The sequence below is a fragment of the Notamacropus eugenii genome, chromosome 6 (genome assembly GCF_028372415.1).
Source record: "Notamacropus eugenii isolate mMacEug1 chromosome 6, mMacEug1.pri_v2, whole genome shotgun sequence".
NCBI lineage: Eukaryota > Metazoa > Chordata > Mammalia > Diprotodontia > Macropodidae > Notamacropus > Notamacropus eugenii.
In genome coordinates this window covers 248,308,737-248,325,953 of record NC_092877.1, presented here as the reverse complement: position 1 = coordinate 248,325,953, position 17,217 = coordinate 248,308,737, and positions in this window count along the sequence as shown.

The window sequence follows — 17,217 nt, the reverse complement described above, 5'->3', positions numbered from 1 at the left end:
TGGTTGTTGGTAGTAAACAAGGTTACTTCTGGAACATTTTCATAAATGTAATGAAACTCATTTTTTTCAAAAGATATATTGAAGTTATACGAAAATAAGGGAAAACTATATTTCCCCCATTAATATGTCTTTCTGAGAAAAAAATTGCCTCAGTTTCTGAAATTTTGTTTAATATCTCCAACTATAAATCTCATTAGTAATTATCTATTAAAATTCCTAAAATGTTAAAGGAAATATAAATATTTTGTGCATCCGTTTTCACAATAAGGACTTTAATAATGAAATCAATCACTTTTTTGATGTAATATGAGCTTTACTTTGTATACTAATAAAGTAGAGATAGAATTTTTAAAAAGAGAGACTATTCTGTTTTGTAGATTTAGAGCTGAAAAAGGATATAAGTAATAACAGTGCCCACTCCAGATGAAAAAATTTGGACTCAGAACCACTTGACTAAATGTATTTATAATGCATTTTTTCCTTTAGTATAGTCTGATTGAATAATATTATTAAAGAAAATCTTTCCCTTCACTTTAGTGAGCCTGGGAAAGTTTGTAGGAAGGCCCACATCTTTTGTTAATGAGGCATTGGTTCTTAAGGTTTGTGATGCCCTATGACTCTGAAAAATGTGTAGATATTCTGATGTGACGTTTTTCTTTGGGGCTTAGTTTGGGAAGTAGGTTACTGTGGCAGAAGAGAAACTAGGAAACTGCTAAGTAGCACCCCCTGCTTTGAAAACACAGATATTGGTGCTTCTCTCTCCGATATCTATGGATATGTGTAATCGTCAAATAGTGGGATCTATCTGTTGATCTATTTGGTATGTATTGCTTATGTCAGATAGTTGGATGCCATGTCTGTTGATTTTGATTTCTCTGTATTTTCACTGAAGTTTAAGGGGCTGACTTTTTCTCCTGAACTAAGTTAATGATACATATGCTTGATTAAAATGATTGTTGACCCTTCTAAAGTTGATTTTCCTTTCAGAAAAAAAACAGATCTAAGAACCTGTGATAGCAGGCATTCCTGTGTATGTGTGGGTCCTTGCTTTTACACTAAATTAATAGAAATTTGAAATCAGACTCTGTCACTAGTAAAGCACTACTATGTCTACTGTACTATTTTACTCCTCATTATATTGACCTGGTTTGCATGTCCTTAGAACTGTGTCCTGGATGTAGACGCTATTTAATAAATATTTTTGAATGAGCATAAGAAATAATGGCCTAAATCCTTAGCAGCTAAACCAAAATAATTCTCTAATTTTAGAACTAAGAATGCAGTATATTGATAGAGGTGATGGGGTAGTGCCCAGGGTCTACTCCCGGGCCTTCGCCTCTCCACTTACCGATCCCCAGTCTTTGGACGTCTCCGGCACCTCTCCCAGTTGGGGGAGGGCAATAAACAGGCAGAGCACCCGAAAGGAGTTTCAGTCAGCAAGCTTTATTGCATTTCTTCCCCTTCTCCTTCTCCTCCTAAGCCCTTGTGATCATCCCCTTTTATTATCCCCTGTCTCCTACCCCATACCTCCCATGGGCGGGCGAGCTCCTCCCAAGTGCCTCCCCACGGGTGGAGCCAGCCTGTTACCAGGGCCATCCCAGTACCCCACAAGGGGGCAGGTTCAGACCCTCAGGCATCTCACAGTCCTCACGGGGGACCCCGGTCCAGAGCTGTCCCCCAACAGGGTAGATATTTTCAGTTAAGCTTTATTAATGTCCTAACTCTGATATATACTGGCTTTGTAGTTTAGGATACAATCAAAGACTATCATTTTCAAAGAGGCTGCCAATATGTAATGAGTATCTGAAGTTTTCTCATCTTAAATTTCTCCAGATAAATGAATCACAGGTCCCTGTTTCTTTCCCTGGAAAAATCTTTAATATATATGCACAAAAGAATTTTACATACTGTATATTGTCACAGATGATCATTACATATACTCTCAGGTGATATTTATATCTTTATTATATAAGGAAAATTGATGTATGGTAATTTTAGATCTTATGGTGTTTCTCTTGTTCACATTGTCTCTGTCATGTCTGATTCTTCATGAACTCATTTAGAGTTTTCTGGCATTTCACAAATGAAGAAACTGAGGTAAACAGGGTTGCATTCTTTTCGAAGGGTCACATATCTACTAAATGTATGAGTCCTGATTTGAACTCACTAAGATGAATCTTCCTGACTCCAGGCTCAGCACTCTATCCACTGCACAATTAGGCTGTCGCAAAAGAAGTTATATAACCTAACTATATATGATAGAACAAACTCATATTTATAGATGTGGCAACTACAACTCAAATAATATCCAAAATCATAATAATCACTCAAATTACATCAATCAGTAACTTACTAGGTGCTTTATGACAGCTTCTGTCCTCGAGGAATTATTTAAAATAAGAAGGCAAACCATGGATATAAAAGCATATACAAAATGCAAACAAGATAAAGAGTAATTTTGAGAAAAATAGTTCACTAGGACACAGGAAAATAAGAAAGGCTTCCTGTAGAAAACAGAGCTTGAGCAGAGCCTTGAGGAATGGAGGAGGAGGGAATGCATTACAAGTATAGAGGATAACAAATACAAAGGAGGAGAGACAAAATAGGTTGTCATATGTGAGGACAGAGTAAAGTCAATTTGATTGAATCATAGAGTGTGACAAGTTGGATAATATATGATTAGAATGGAAAGATAATTTGGAGACGGTCTCTGAGGGCTTCAATGTCCAAAAGCAGGAGTTTGTATTTTATTACAGAAATAAATGATAACTGCATCCTGAGTAGGTTAGTAACATGTTCAAATTGGCATTCTACGGAAATCACTTGACTCCTATGTGGAGGAAGGATAGAATTATAACTTTTCTTCTGAATAGCACTTCTTTCCCCACTATACTGCATAAGTACTGTTGTTAGGTCACCTTAGTTTTTAAAACTTTTTTCCAATGTATAAATTGAAGGGAAAAAAAGAATTTTGTGTTCAGAGCTCTAAAATTTATTTAACATATTTAGTTCACATTGAATTTAGCTTCAATGTTCAATACTAGTAGATAAAAACTCTTTCAAAAATATTTTCCTCAAAGACTGAGCTTAATAATTACATCCACTGAGTAAATAACAACAACAATAATAACCCCTTGAAATTTGCATTTAATCATGGGAAAATTTCAAATATCCATATTCACATGAGTATTTTTAATGTCAGCAATTTGGCATAGAATTTAAACATAAAATTAATGAGTATCTGGTACATAAAAACTTTTGTTGATCCTCAGTGTAGATGATCTTTATATTAGAGGTTATGAATAAAGATATGCTTGCCAAAATATTCAATTATGTCATTGGATACATTTTTCTATTTAGGGAAAATTATGGTGAAAATTATTAATTTGTCAAACTCAATAAATGTTGAATAGAGTGAGTTCAGAGAATAAAGCCTGAAGAATCGTCATTCATATCACGGTCAGTACAGAATTAACTGGACTTTTCTGCACTGCCCAGAGAGAATAAGAATAGTTACATGGCTTAAAGAGAACAGCTACTCAATTTTAAAAGTGATTCTGAATTAAAAGAATTTGTCACTGAATTATTATTTTGAGAGTAGAAAACGAGATTCTACCCAGCAGGGAAGCAGAGGGGACCAGAAGAATAAGTAGCAGAAAAGTAGCTTTCTGAAGTTCACATGCTTCTTAATGTACCAACAGCATCAAGACCTACATCACTAGATATAAGTCTTTCTGGATCTAAATGTTTATTTGATTCACTCTCTGTCAGATTACTTTGTGTGCTCTCTGTAGTGTCCATATGATAGTCACAGTGCCTACATCAGTTGTGAATATGCTGGTACAATTCTGAATTGCAAAAATATCAGACTCTCCACATGGAAAACAGAGCCAAAACATTTATTTAAACACCAGAAAACCAAATCTGAACACCACAATGCCAAATCCACCATAGCAACAAAGAAATATATGAACAATGGCAATGCAGGGGACACCACCATCCCCAAGCCTTACCCCTGCGAGGGCCTTCCCACAAACAAACACTCACAGCTCATTGTCTGTTTCTACTCTCTCCCTCACCTCTAACTACTATGTCCACCTTCCTTTCAGCTCTGCTCCACGCTTCCTTCTCCACCGTTTCCTCCTCCACCTGTTGGGCAAGCTCCTATAGTAACAGACTCATATGACTCTGGCTTCCATGTGACTCAAGAAGATCACATGGGCTTATTAACGAATGGGAAAGATTTTCCTAATATGTAAAAATTCATTAACAATACATTCTCTTCTCTCAGAGATACTAAGTACCATTGAGAAAGAGAATGAATTGGATTTGTTTGTACACTGTAATGTTAGGCTTTTTTCTGCAATTTCTTATATTTTTATGATCATCATGATCATTATATTTTTATATTTTTTATATTTTCTTATATATAATGTAAATCATAGCTATTGATTTTACCATATTTTTAAGTAAATGGTCATGTTTCAAATCTAAATGTATTGCCATGAAGAATGGCTGACTTTTCATATATCAGTATACTTTCTATATATACTTTGTATACATATTCAGGATCTAGAGAATGATAGAAGTTAGTAGAGGGAGTCTATATCCTATAGTATGAACCATCTATGGTAAGGCAGAAATACAGATATGAAGGAAGTTTAGGGTGAGAGACAGAGCAGCAAGAGAGTTATTGGCCCATATTTTGTGCAGATGTAAAAAATTCCACATCATCTTAATAAAAATGCCACTTAACAAATAGCCTCTCTGGATTCTTTGGGGATAGATAGCAGTGTTTGGTTTTGAACTCCACATCTCTATTTTCAAAGATTCTCCAGGCAAAACTCATTGTATCAATCATTAATTTGCCTTCTTAACCTATCCACCCAATAATATCTCGATATGATATAGAACCAGATATTTCTGCTCCTGTAAAGGCTATTAAATTTGAAGTTGGAATGGACTTTAGGGACCACTGATTGTAACCACCTAATTTCAGACTTAAGGAAATGAAACACAGAGAGGTTGTTACTTTCCCATATTCTAGTACCTAGTCATTTTTTGATGTGGGATTTAAACCCATATTATCAAGTTCAAGAGCAGTGATAATCCACTGTGCTACTTACATGCCACTTTTCCTGTTCAAATAAGCAATATGTGTATGTACATACATATGTATGTATGTGTGTGTATGTATTATATGTGCACATTTCTTCTGAGGTTTTGAAGTTGTTATGGAACTGTTCTCATCTTTGAGGAGTCTCTAAAACATTTCTGGATCCACGGGATTTTTTGTTCCTTGTCCAATGTCTTCTTTCGATAAATCATCTCGATAGTCTTTTATTAGTCCAGATCCCACATTCCCTATATTCACTGAGTTGCCATTTTTCTGCTGTCCTCGAGTCTCTCCATATTCAGCTACTACGTTAGTTCAGGAACTCATTACCTCTCATTTGGCTTCTTAAGATAATTTCCTGTTTGTTTTCTTACTCTCAAGGCTATGAACACTTGATTGATTTCTCAATACAACTATCACAATGATTTAAGTTCAGAATGTCGTGTCATTCCCCTACTCAGTAAACTGCAGTTGCTTCCTAATGCCATCAGTATTAAATACAAGCTCTTTAACTGTCATTTAAAGCTTTGCAGAAATGAGTTTTATGCTGCCTTTCAAGCCTTGCTACACATCAATCACCTCAAAATGGTCTATATAGTGAAGCTGGCCTCCTTCTTGTTCCTAATGTCATCTCTTATCTCCTTGCCTTTACTCTGGCTGACTACCATGTCAGGAATACTCTAGCTCTTCAACTCCATCACTTAGAATCCTGAGTTTTCTTATTTCCCTATTTCATTAAGACTGAGGTCAAGGTTAATTTTCTTTCTGAGGCATTTCCTATTTCACTTAGGAACTACTCCTGGTTTATAAATATCCATAAATGTGCCAGCTTGTCAGATCTTTGATGGTACTTTTGTCTTTGGACCCAAACTTCTTATCATAATGCCTAACACAAAGTATATACTTAATAAATGCCAGGTCATTAATTAATTGATTTAATTAATAGTCAACATGTTCAAAATCTGAAGGAAGCTTAAATAAGATAAGAAACTGAAAGGGGGAAACATGAGAACTATCAGATTATATCTTTGAAATCTTTAAGAGGGAACATTTACTTCTGTTGTTGCCCTGAAACACAGATACACAGATGTATATTTGGTGGGGGAGGGGGTCAGTTGAGTAGGGGGAGTGACATGATATTCTGAACTCAGAAAAATCATTGTGGTAATTCTGTTGAGCAAGGAAAGAGGTGCAGCTAGCCTTGAGGCAAGAAATCAAATAGGAAACTGTAAATATGTATGACATACACACAAACCTACATACCTGTATATGCATACATGCATATATGTATATGTATGTGCCTTCACACACATACATACATACACACAGGGTTTAACTTTTACAAGAACACAGGCCTCATTTCTTAGAGATAAAAACACAGAAGATGAGGAGTAGCAGAACTGGTGTCATAGAAGAGGTGAGAGAAAATTTGGATTAGGCACAAAGGAGCATGATAGTCACTTGTGCAAAAAAAATAAACAAGTTGAATAATAAGTAGCCATTCAAGTAGATTACCTATTGAGCAGCAGGCCTGATCAGCAAAGCTGCACAATTTCAAGTCAATATGTGTTGGCTTTTACCAAATATTGTCAAGGATCCCTTACTATAAACTTCTTTATCTGTCAAAAAGGAAACAAACAAAAAAGAGACTTGAGTAATAAGATTCCCTTTCTTCTTCTGTTAAGAACAAGGAACAACAAGTGTTCAGGTGTAAGGATAAAATAATAACTTCAAAAGTTATAGCCAGAAATGTGCAGCAATGTTATGGAAAGCATATATAATAAAATTTTAGGAGCATATAGTAAGGAAAAAATCATCAAGCATTTCAAAAGTTGGCACATAATGGTGAATATTGAACATGGTGCAAATCTTACTATTCTGAATAAATTCCAAGAAAAGAAGAATATTTCTATATCCAAATACTTCCAACAATTTCTTTTTGTAATTCGTTGGTGTTTCATTAGGTCTTTTGACTAAAGAAATGAGTCTTGTGTTTGTGTACTTCTGCATGATTACGTTTCAGGGGAGATTTATAAATTTGTCTGAAGAGTATAGTAAGAGTTAAGCCATGTGAGAATGTTGAACTGAAATGGGATTTAAAATGATAAGGATATGAGGGTTAGAGAATAATAATCAATAGGCCTTGGGGATTTATGGAGCTAAAATTTTAAAATACACTAATATTTTAAATACCTGATTTCTTTATAGGTAAGTATTTTTAATAAAGTATATATATATATATATATATATTCTGTAAAATTGATAAATGGCATTGTCAAAAATATTTCTTATATAAGGTAATCTACATCTTGCCAAACATTTTATAATACTGATGAGGAGGGCTGTCAGAATGGCAGAGTCTGGAATATGTTTATTATGTTATCTGAAGAAGAGTTGAAGAGTTAGCCTAGACAAAAATAAAAAAAAAATCACTGGGCATTATTGATGTATTCCTATATGTGAGGAGTTTTCAAGTGCAAGATTAATTATTCCTAAAACATTCAGTATCAGAGGCCAGAACTAGATGTTATTTAGAAGTACTGAGATGTTACAAGAACTTATGAACAATTGAAGTTGTTGAAAACGAAAAAAAAGATGCTTTTAGAGGGAGTAAATTTTCCCGTATTAATAATGTTTTTCTTAAGCTTTAGCTTTATGCCCACCCCACAGGAATGTTCCTGTTTGAGTAGGTGAACTTGAGTTCATAGGACCTGAATTCAATTCTTGACTCTAACGCTTAGTTCTTAACTGTCCTTAGGCAAGCCACTTAATCTATTCAGATCTTGAAATGATAATTGGGCTACATGATTTTCATATTTCCTTCTGACTTAAAATCTGTGGTCTCAGGAACCTATGTCACCCAAGAAAGCCTCGAACTCTGGGCTAGTAAAATTTTATGACTATCCTAGTTTCAAAATACTTTAAAAAATAAATTAAGCATTTTGTTATTAAAGAAGCAGCAAAATACTGTGGGAAGTCCGCAAGACTTGGAGTCCAGAAACATGATTTTGAATCATATCTAGTTCTATGACACCAATTAACTGCATGACAAGGAGCAAGCTAATTTATTTCTGAGTGTGTTTCCTTATTTGTAAAATGAGGATATCATGTGCACTACTGACTACACAGATTTTTTGTATCTTATGTATTATATAACAACCTTGTTTTTCATTCAAATAAACATAAAAGAAATAAATAAAATGGATATTAATATTTGCCTCTTCATTTACTATGTCTTTAGATGTTTTTCTATCCTCAATTCATTGAGAAGATATGTGCATGCTGGAATGTGTTAATGTTTTTCTGCAGTGTGTTTGATAATGTACCATTAACTTTGCTTCATAATCTCGAAAATAAGTCATCCAAATAGAATTATCCAATTTGCATTATTCAAGTAATTAGTAATTAATGGAAAAAACTATTTGGAGATATCTTGCCTAACCTTAGTAGCACAATGGTCAATGTGTCCCCTTCCAAGAAAGAACAACATACATATAGCTTAAATAAGCAAATTTTCTTTAAAATAGACAGGAGGTAACAAAGACAAAGACTTTTGGTCTAGACAGACAGACAAGTGAATTAAAACCAATTAAAAAATAACATTCATAACACAAATTAAATACAAAAAAAAATCGTCCTGTACAAGTATTTTACTAACTATATTACTTTTATAGTCCTAATTCTTTAATTTTCAAAAGAAATTTTCCACCCAAACTCAGAGCAACTTATCAAAAACAAACAAGCAACAATGTTCAAGTTGGATTTATGTAGAGAATACAATAATTCTTTAATATTAGAAAACAGCAATTAACAAAATTAAACTTAAGTACAAATCCATACAAAATGACATGATTATGTCAAAAGTTATAGAAAAAAGCTTTTAAAGAGGTACAATTACATAAAATTAATTTGCATAAAACTCTGTGGAAAGGTAATTATTTATAATGATGAACAGATTAATCTAAAATTAAAAGAAAGTATCTTAAGCAATTGAGAAGCAGTAGAAAATTTGTCAGGATATAGAGGATCAAAACAAGTTCTTTCTGTTATCTTAAATATTTCTATACATGTTATCAATAATAATACAAGATACAGAAATTGAAGTAAAGAAAACAGGCCAGTAAGAGACAAAATATTTACTTTTCCTTGATGGCGAGATTATTTACCTAAAACAACAACAAAAACAATGAGGAAATGAGTAAAAAACAAACAAACAAACAAAAACAACCTAAGAAAAATATTTTGGCAATATGACTGGCTACAAAATAAAACTGTAAAAGTCAAATACATTTCTACCTAATAATGCCAAAATTAAATAGGCAATTATAGAAAGGGAAATTTCATTCACAATGACTCAAAAATATAATGTTTATGAATCAGTCTATTAAACACTTATAATACCAATTAAAATAAAACTGCAAAGTACTCACATAGAAATAAAGAATCAAATAGAATTTATATAATTGAGTTTTAAAAATTGAGCCATGACAATATTAAAACAAATACCACCAAAATGAAATTGTAGATTTAATTCTATACCAATGAAAGTAAAAAATGAATGCCTTGCAGAGCTGTGAATTTTTTAACAGTCATTTACAGGGACAAAAATACTCAGACGGCAAAGACAATAATTAAGAAAATGTATGAATGAAGAAGGAATCGTTCTTCTAGGAAATAAATTATATTTTAAAGTAGCAATCCTTAAGATCTTATGGAAATGGTTAAAAACAGAAAAGTAGATCAGTGGGGCAGAAAGAAGGAACAATTAGAAACACTAAACTCATATTTGTAACAAAATGTTATGAACAAACGATTCTCAAAAGAATAATTCAAACTGTTCACAATATGAAATAATGTTACAAATAACTAAAAATTGAAAAAAAAATGTAAATCAATACAACTCAAAGGTTGCATGCCACACTCAGTAGATCTGAAAAGATGACAAACCGTGGCAATACTGAGTATCAGATGTTTGTGCAAAGTGAGTCACACACTAATGAATCATTAGTGTATTCTCTCTAGATAGAAATATGACATTATTTAAACTAAAGGATTAAAATGTTCATATATTTTCATTTAGATATTCTGCTTCTAGGAAAATCTGTTAAAAAGATTATTGACAAAAACAAAGCCTCCATATACACCAAAATATTTGTAGCAGCAATATTTGGAACTGAAAACACCTAGAAATATGACTATGGCTATCAACTAGTGAATGACTGAAAAAAGTTATGACGCACAAATTTAATGGATTATCACTTTGATTTATGAAACAGTGAACATGATTAATACAATGAAACATGGAAAAGCTTATAACGAACTAATATAAAGTAAGCAGAAGAAAAAACAATATGCATAATGACTAAAACAATGGAAATGGACAATGTTGTGGAGTTATAATGTACAAGATTGGTCACCAAGAAGTGATTAAAGATGAAAATTGTCCCAACATTTGTGGAGGTACAGGTACAGAAATGTGAATCATTACATATGTCAAGTATTTTTGATATGGTGATTTGCTTTACTGGTTTTTTCACCATTCTTTTTCTTTCTCTATGTAAATTCTTTGTTAAAAGGTGCCTTTCTAGGAGGTAAGGAAGAGAAATAGGGAGAGAATAATAGGAGACAAAAAAGGAAAGATATCATCAAAATCTGCTAATTAAAAAGTGCTAACCTTATTTCAAGTGGTACTTTATATCACAATGTTATAGATTTAATGGAATTAATGAGGAAAACAAGTAATAAAGACATTTAGCGGATAAGGTGAGTCATAAAGTTGATGATTCCAGCAGGGGACCTTTAATTGAAGTTGTACTTTCAATTTAACTCATAATTACTTCATATAGTGGCACAAAGTAAAATGAAAGAGAACATGACTTGGTGTCCCACGACATTCCCCAGAAGTAGAACCAAGGCATTTAGTGCTCTGTTCATTATTGAAAATTTTAACTTTCCCTCAGTGAGAGTCTGAAAATACTTTTACTCCTTAAAAGAGTAGTTCTCATTCGAAAGACATATTAGAACAACTAACTCATAGTTATATATGTGCAAATCAAAGTGAAATCTTAATACAGACTGATATGCCTGATTTTTTTAATGGTACATACTGCTGAATTCAAAGAAAATCATTGATTACACCATATCTAGCTGAACTATTCAGCTATTTGCTTTGCACACAAAACCTCATAATAAAGCAAGATTTGTGTAATACATCTTTCCCTTTTTTTGTATTTTGCTGTTTGTGCAGAGAAAGGCAATTCTTTTTAAAATTTATATTGCTTCTTTGCTATGTCCCTACAAATATACTGCTATCAACTGTGCCTTCTGTGCCTTCATTTAAATACATATTCCATTATTTGAAGAAATCTGTGATCATTTTTGTGTAGACATTCCATGAAGTGATGGATCATCATCACTGTCACAAAGATAGATAATACAGATTTTTGAATTCATTTTTTAAAAATAGTTTCATTTGTTTTCAGTGTTCTGTAATCATTTTCATACATCTTCGATTTATTTCCTCTCCCTATGCCTCCTTCTCCCCTACCTTCCCACTTCCTCCCTGAGATGGCATAAGATTTTAGATAGGTTTTACATATACATTTCTATTAAATACTTTTTCACTTTAGTCATGTTGCATAGAAGAGTTAAAGTGAATGGGAGAAATCATAAAACAAAAGATAATACAAAAGCAAATGGTCTTCTTTATTCTTTGATCGAATTCTATGCTTCTTTCTCTGGATTTGGAAGGCATTTTGCCTCAAGAGACCATTGGGAATTTTTAAAGTCCTTGTATTGCAATGTAGTACTAAGTCTACCAGAAAAATTCTTCACACACCGTGGTTGTTGTGTACAAAGTTCTCCTGGTTCACTCAGCATCAATTCATATAAGTCTTTCCAGGACTCTCTGAAGTCATCCTATTCATCATTTCTTATAGCACAATCTAGTAATCCATTATATTCATATACCACAAATTATTCAGCCATTCTCCAATTGATAGGTATCCCTTTGATTTCCAGTTTTTTCCTACCACCAAAAGAGCTGCTGTAAATATTTTTGTACATGTGGGACTCTTTCCCATTTGTATGATCTCTTGAGGATACAGACATAGAAGCGATATTGCCTGGTCAAAGGGTATGTACATTTTTGTAGCCCTTTGGGCATATTTCCAAATTGCTCTCCAGAATGGCTGGATCAACTAACGGCTCCATCAGCAATGAAATGGTGTTCCAACTCTCTCACAACTTTTCCAACATTTATTATCTTTCTGTTTTGTCATGTTAGTCAATCTGATAGATGTGATGCAATATGTCAGAGTTCCTTTGATTTGCATTCCTCTAATGAATAGTAAATTTTGTTCATATGATTATAGATAGCTTTAATTTCTTCCTCTGAAAACTTCTTATTCGTATCCTTTAACCATTTATCAACTGGAGAATGACTTGCATTCTTGGAAATTTTACTCAGTTCTCTATATATTTTAGAAATGAGGCCTTTATCACCGACACTAGTTGCAAAAATTCTTTCCCAGTTTTCTGCTTTCCTCCTAACCTTAGCTGCATTGGGTTTATTTGTGTAAAAACTTTTCAATTTAATGTGATCTAAATTATCATTTTGCACTTCAGAATGTTTTTTATCTCTTGTTTAGTCAAAACATTTTTCCTTTCTCCATATATATGATAAATACACTATTCCTTCCTACACTAATATGCTTAAAATATCAATCTTCATATCTAGATCATGGACCCATTTGGACTCTATTCTCATGTATGGTGTCAGACATTGGTCTATGGCCAGTTTTGGCCACACTGCTATCCAGTTTTCTCAGCTATTTTTGTCAAACAGTGAGTTCCTATCCCAGAAGCTTGGACCCTTGACTTTATCAAAGAGTGGATTGCAAGATTCATTGACTACAGCATCTTGAGTACCTAACCTATTCCACTTGTCTAGCCCTCTGTTTCTTTGTCAGTACCAAGTGATTTTGATACTTGCTGCTTTGTAATACAATTTGAGATCTGCTAGAGCTGGGCCAATTTCCTAGCATTTCTCTTCATTAGTTCCCTTGATGTTATGGACCTTTTCTTCCTCCAGATAAATTTTGATATTATTTTTTCTAGCTCTAGAAAATAATTATCTGATAGTTTGATTTATATGGCACCAAATAAGCAAATAATTTAGGTAGAATTGTCATTTTTGTTATATTGGCTCTGCCTACCCACACGCAATTGATGTTTTTTCCATTTACTTAGACATGACTTTATATGTGCGAGAAGTGTTTTGTAATTGTGTTCATATAGTCCCTGGGTTTGTTTTGGTAGGTAGACTCCCACATATTTTATAATGTTTACCCTAGATTTAAATGGGGTTTCTCTTTCTATCTCTTACTTTTGAGCTTTGTTACTAATATGGTTGGTTGGTCGATGTCCTTCGTCTTCCAAGAGGACCAAAATGACTGCAGTGTGTCTGACTGTGGCTGATCAAAACAGTACCACAGGTTGGGCACAGATAGTCGGTATGAATATTTGGTGTGGATATCCCAAATTTGCACATCCTCCATTTACTTTGTGCTGTCTCAATTCTGCTTTCCTCAAAGAGCACAGCACCTTTTCTTATGTGGGCATGCCATGTTGAGCCTTCCTGTGCCAGTGTCTCCCATGTTGCACAGTTAAATCCAAAGTTCTTCAGACAGACCTTGAGAGTGCTCTTGTATTGTTTCTTCTGGCCGCCATGTGATGGCCTGCCCCACGCAAGTTCTCCATAAAAGTCTTTCTTGCAAGCATACATTTTTTCATTTGAACAACGTGGTCAGCCCACCAGAGTTGCACTCTCTGAAGAATAGTTTGAATACTTGGCATTTCAGCTCAAGCAAGGACTTTAGTGTCTGGTACCTTATGCTTCCAGGTGATCCTAAGAATCTTCCTAACACAGTTCAAATGGAAGCAATTCAGTTTCCTGCCATGGTGCAGGTAGACTGTCCATATTTCACAAGCAGATAACAATGAGGTCAGCATATCAACTCTGTAGACCTTCAGTTTGGTAGTCAGTCTAATACCTCTTCTCTCCCAAATCTTTCTTCTGAGCCTTCCAAACACTGAGCTAACTCTGGCAATGCATGCATCAAACTTATTGTCAATGTGTACATTCCTGGAAAGTGCACTACCAAAGTAAGTGTACTTATCCACAACATTCAAAATTTCTCCATTTGTTGTAACAGATTGTTCCACATATGGATGCTGTGGTGGTGGCTGATGGAGCACCTGTGCATTTTTTTCCTTTGGTGTTAATTCTTAGGCCAAAGTAAGCACAGGCAGCAGAGAATTGATCCATACTTTCTTGTATCTCAACTTCTGAGGCTGCATTGAGTGTACAATCATCTGCAAACAGACAATGGTGCACCAACACTCGTTCCACTTTGATGTTGGCTTCACAGTTATGTTTCACTCTATTGGTGACTGGGAAAGCAAGAGAGCTTTGTCCATCCAGAAACTGGGCAAACATGCCATCATGAAATTAACGTGCAATATTGATGAACTTCCCCAGCAATCAAATTTCGATGTAATTTTCCAGAAGCCCTCACGACTAACAGTTACTAATATCTAGAAATGCAGAAAATTTGCATGGGTTTATTTTGTAACCTGCAACTTTACCAAAGTTGTTTTTTATTTCAAGTAGTTTTTACTTGATTCTCTGGGATTCTCTAAGTATATAATCACATCATCTACACAGAATGATAATTTAGTTTGTTCTTTGCCTATTCTAATTCCTTAAATTTTTTTTTCGTCTCTTACCAGTACAGCTAACATTTCTAGTGCCATATTGAATAATAGTGATGATAATGGACATCTTTATTTTAAGTCTGCTCTTATTAGAAATGCATCCCACAATGCATAAAATGCCTTCTGATGGTTTCAGGTAAATACTCCTTATTAGTTTATGGAAAGTTCCATTTATTCCTGTGTTCTCCATTGTTTTCAATAGGAATGGGCGTTATATTCTGTCAAAAAAATTTTCTGCACCTATTAAAACAATCATGTCTTTTGTTAATTTTGTCGGTGATATGTTCAATAACGCTTATAGTATTCCTAATATTAAAAGTGGTATATATGCTACCTGATCATAATGTATTGTTTTCATGATAAGTTACTGTATTCTTTTTGCTAAAATCTTATTTAAAATTATTGCATCTGTATTCACTAGAGAAATCGGCCTATAATTTTCTTTCTCTTGTTTTGGCTCTTCCTGGTCTAGGTATCAAAATGATATTTGTATATCATATTTGTATATATATAAAGATTTTGGGAAGACTCCTTCTTACCCAATTTTCCCAAACAGTCTATACCGTATTGGAATTAACTGCTCCTCAAATGTTTCATAGAATTCACTTCTGAATTCATTCGGCCCTGGAGACTTTTTCCTAGGGGGTTCATTGATGGCATGTTCAATTTCTTTCTGTGAGATGGGGTCAAGTACTCAACTTCCACTTCTGTGAATCTAGGAAATTTAATTTTTTTTAGAATAATCATCCATCTCATTTATATTGTCGATTTTATGGGTATACAGTTTGGCAAATTAATTTCTAATTATTGCTTTAATTTCCTCCTCACCCTTTACACTTTGGATATTGATAATTTGATTTTCTTCTTTCTTTCTTTTAATCAAATTGACCAAAGGTTTATCAATTTTATTCTTTTCTCTTAAAACCAACTCTTACGTTTATTTATTAGTTCATTAGTTTTCATGATTTCAATTTTATTAATCTCTCCTTTGGTTTGCAGTATTTCTAATTTGGTATTTACTTGGCGATTTTCAATTTGCTCTTCTTCTAGCTTCTTCAGCTGCATACCCAATTCATTGTTCACATCTTTCTCTATTTTATTCATGTAGGCATTCAGAGGCATAAATCTTCACCTAAGAACTGCTTTTGCACTATCCTATAGGATTTGGTAGGGTGTATCATTACTGACATTCTGTTGAATGAAGTCGTTGATGTTTCCATGATTTGTTGTTTAACCCACGCATTTGTTAGCATTGTTTTATTTTGTTTCCAATTAATTTTTGGTGTATCTTTCCATCGCCTTTTATTACATATAATTTTTATTACATTATGATCTGAGAAGGATGCCTTCTCTATATCTACCTTTATGCACTGGATTGTGAGGTTTTATGCCCTATTACGTGGTCAGTTTTTGTATATGTGCCGTGTACTGCTCAGAAAAAAAAAAGTACATTCCTTACTATCGCCATTCAGTTTTCTCCAGTGATTTATCATAACTTGCTTCTCCAGAGTTTTATTCACCTCCTTAACTTCTTTGTTGTTTATTTTGAGGTTAGATTTATCAAGTTCAGAAAAGGGGAGGTTGAGGTCCCCCACTAGAATAATTTTGTTCTCTGTTTCTTCTTGTAACTCTCTTATCTTCTTCTTCAAGAATTTGGATGCTAAACCTCTTGCAGCATATAGGTTTAGCAATGATATTGCTTCGGTGTCAATGCGGTCTTTTAGCAGGATATAGTTTCCTTCCATATCTCTTTTGATTCGACCTATTTCTGCTTCTGCTTTTTCTGAGATTATAATAGCTACCCCTGCTTTTTTATATCAGATGAAGCACAATACATACTGCTGCAACATTTTACCTTTACCCTGCGTGTATACCTGCTTCAAATACGTTTCTTGTTAACCACATTCTGTTGGATTATGTTTTTTTAAATTAATTTCGTTATCCATTTCCATTTTATGGGAGAGTTCACCCATTCACATTAACAGTTATGTGATCATCTGTTTCTTTCCCTCCATCCTCTTTACCCTCTTTGGGCTTTTAGTTCTCCCTTCTCTCTTCTCCTCCACAACAGTGTTTTAATTTTCGACCTTCCTTCTTTGAGTCCTTCTCCTTTTTACTCCCTTTTCCCCTCACTACTTCTTCCCTCCCTTACAGCCTCCCCTCTCTTTTCTGTCTCCCTTCCCTTCCTATGGCCTATAGAGTTAATTAGATTTATATACTTCATTAAGTTTGTTGTTCCCTCCTTGAACCAAATCAGATGAGAATATATATCAAACAATTCTCATCTCCCTCTCTTCTTTCTCTCTACTGTAATATATTTTTTT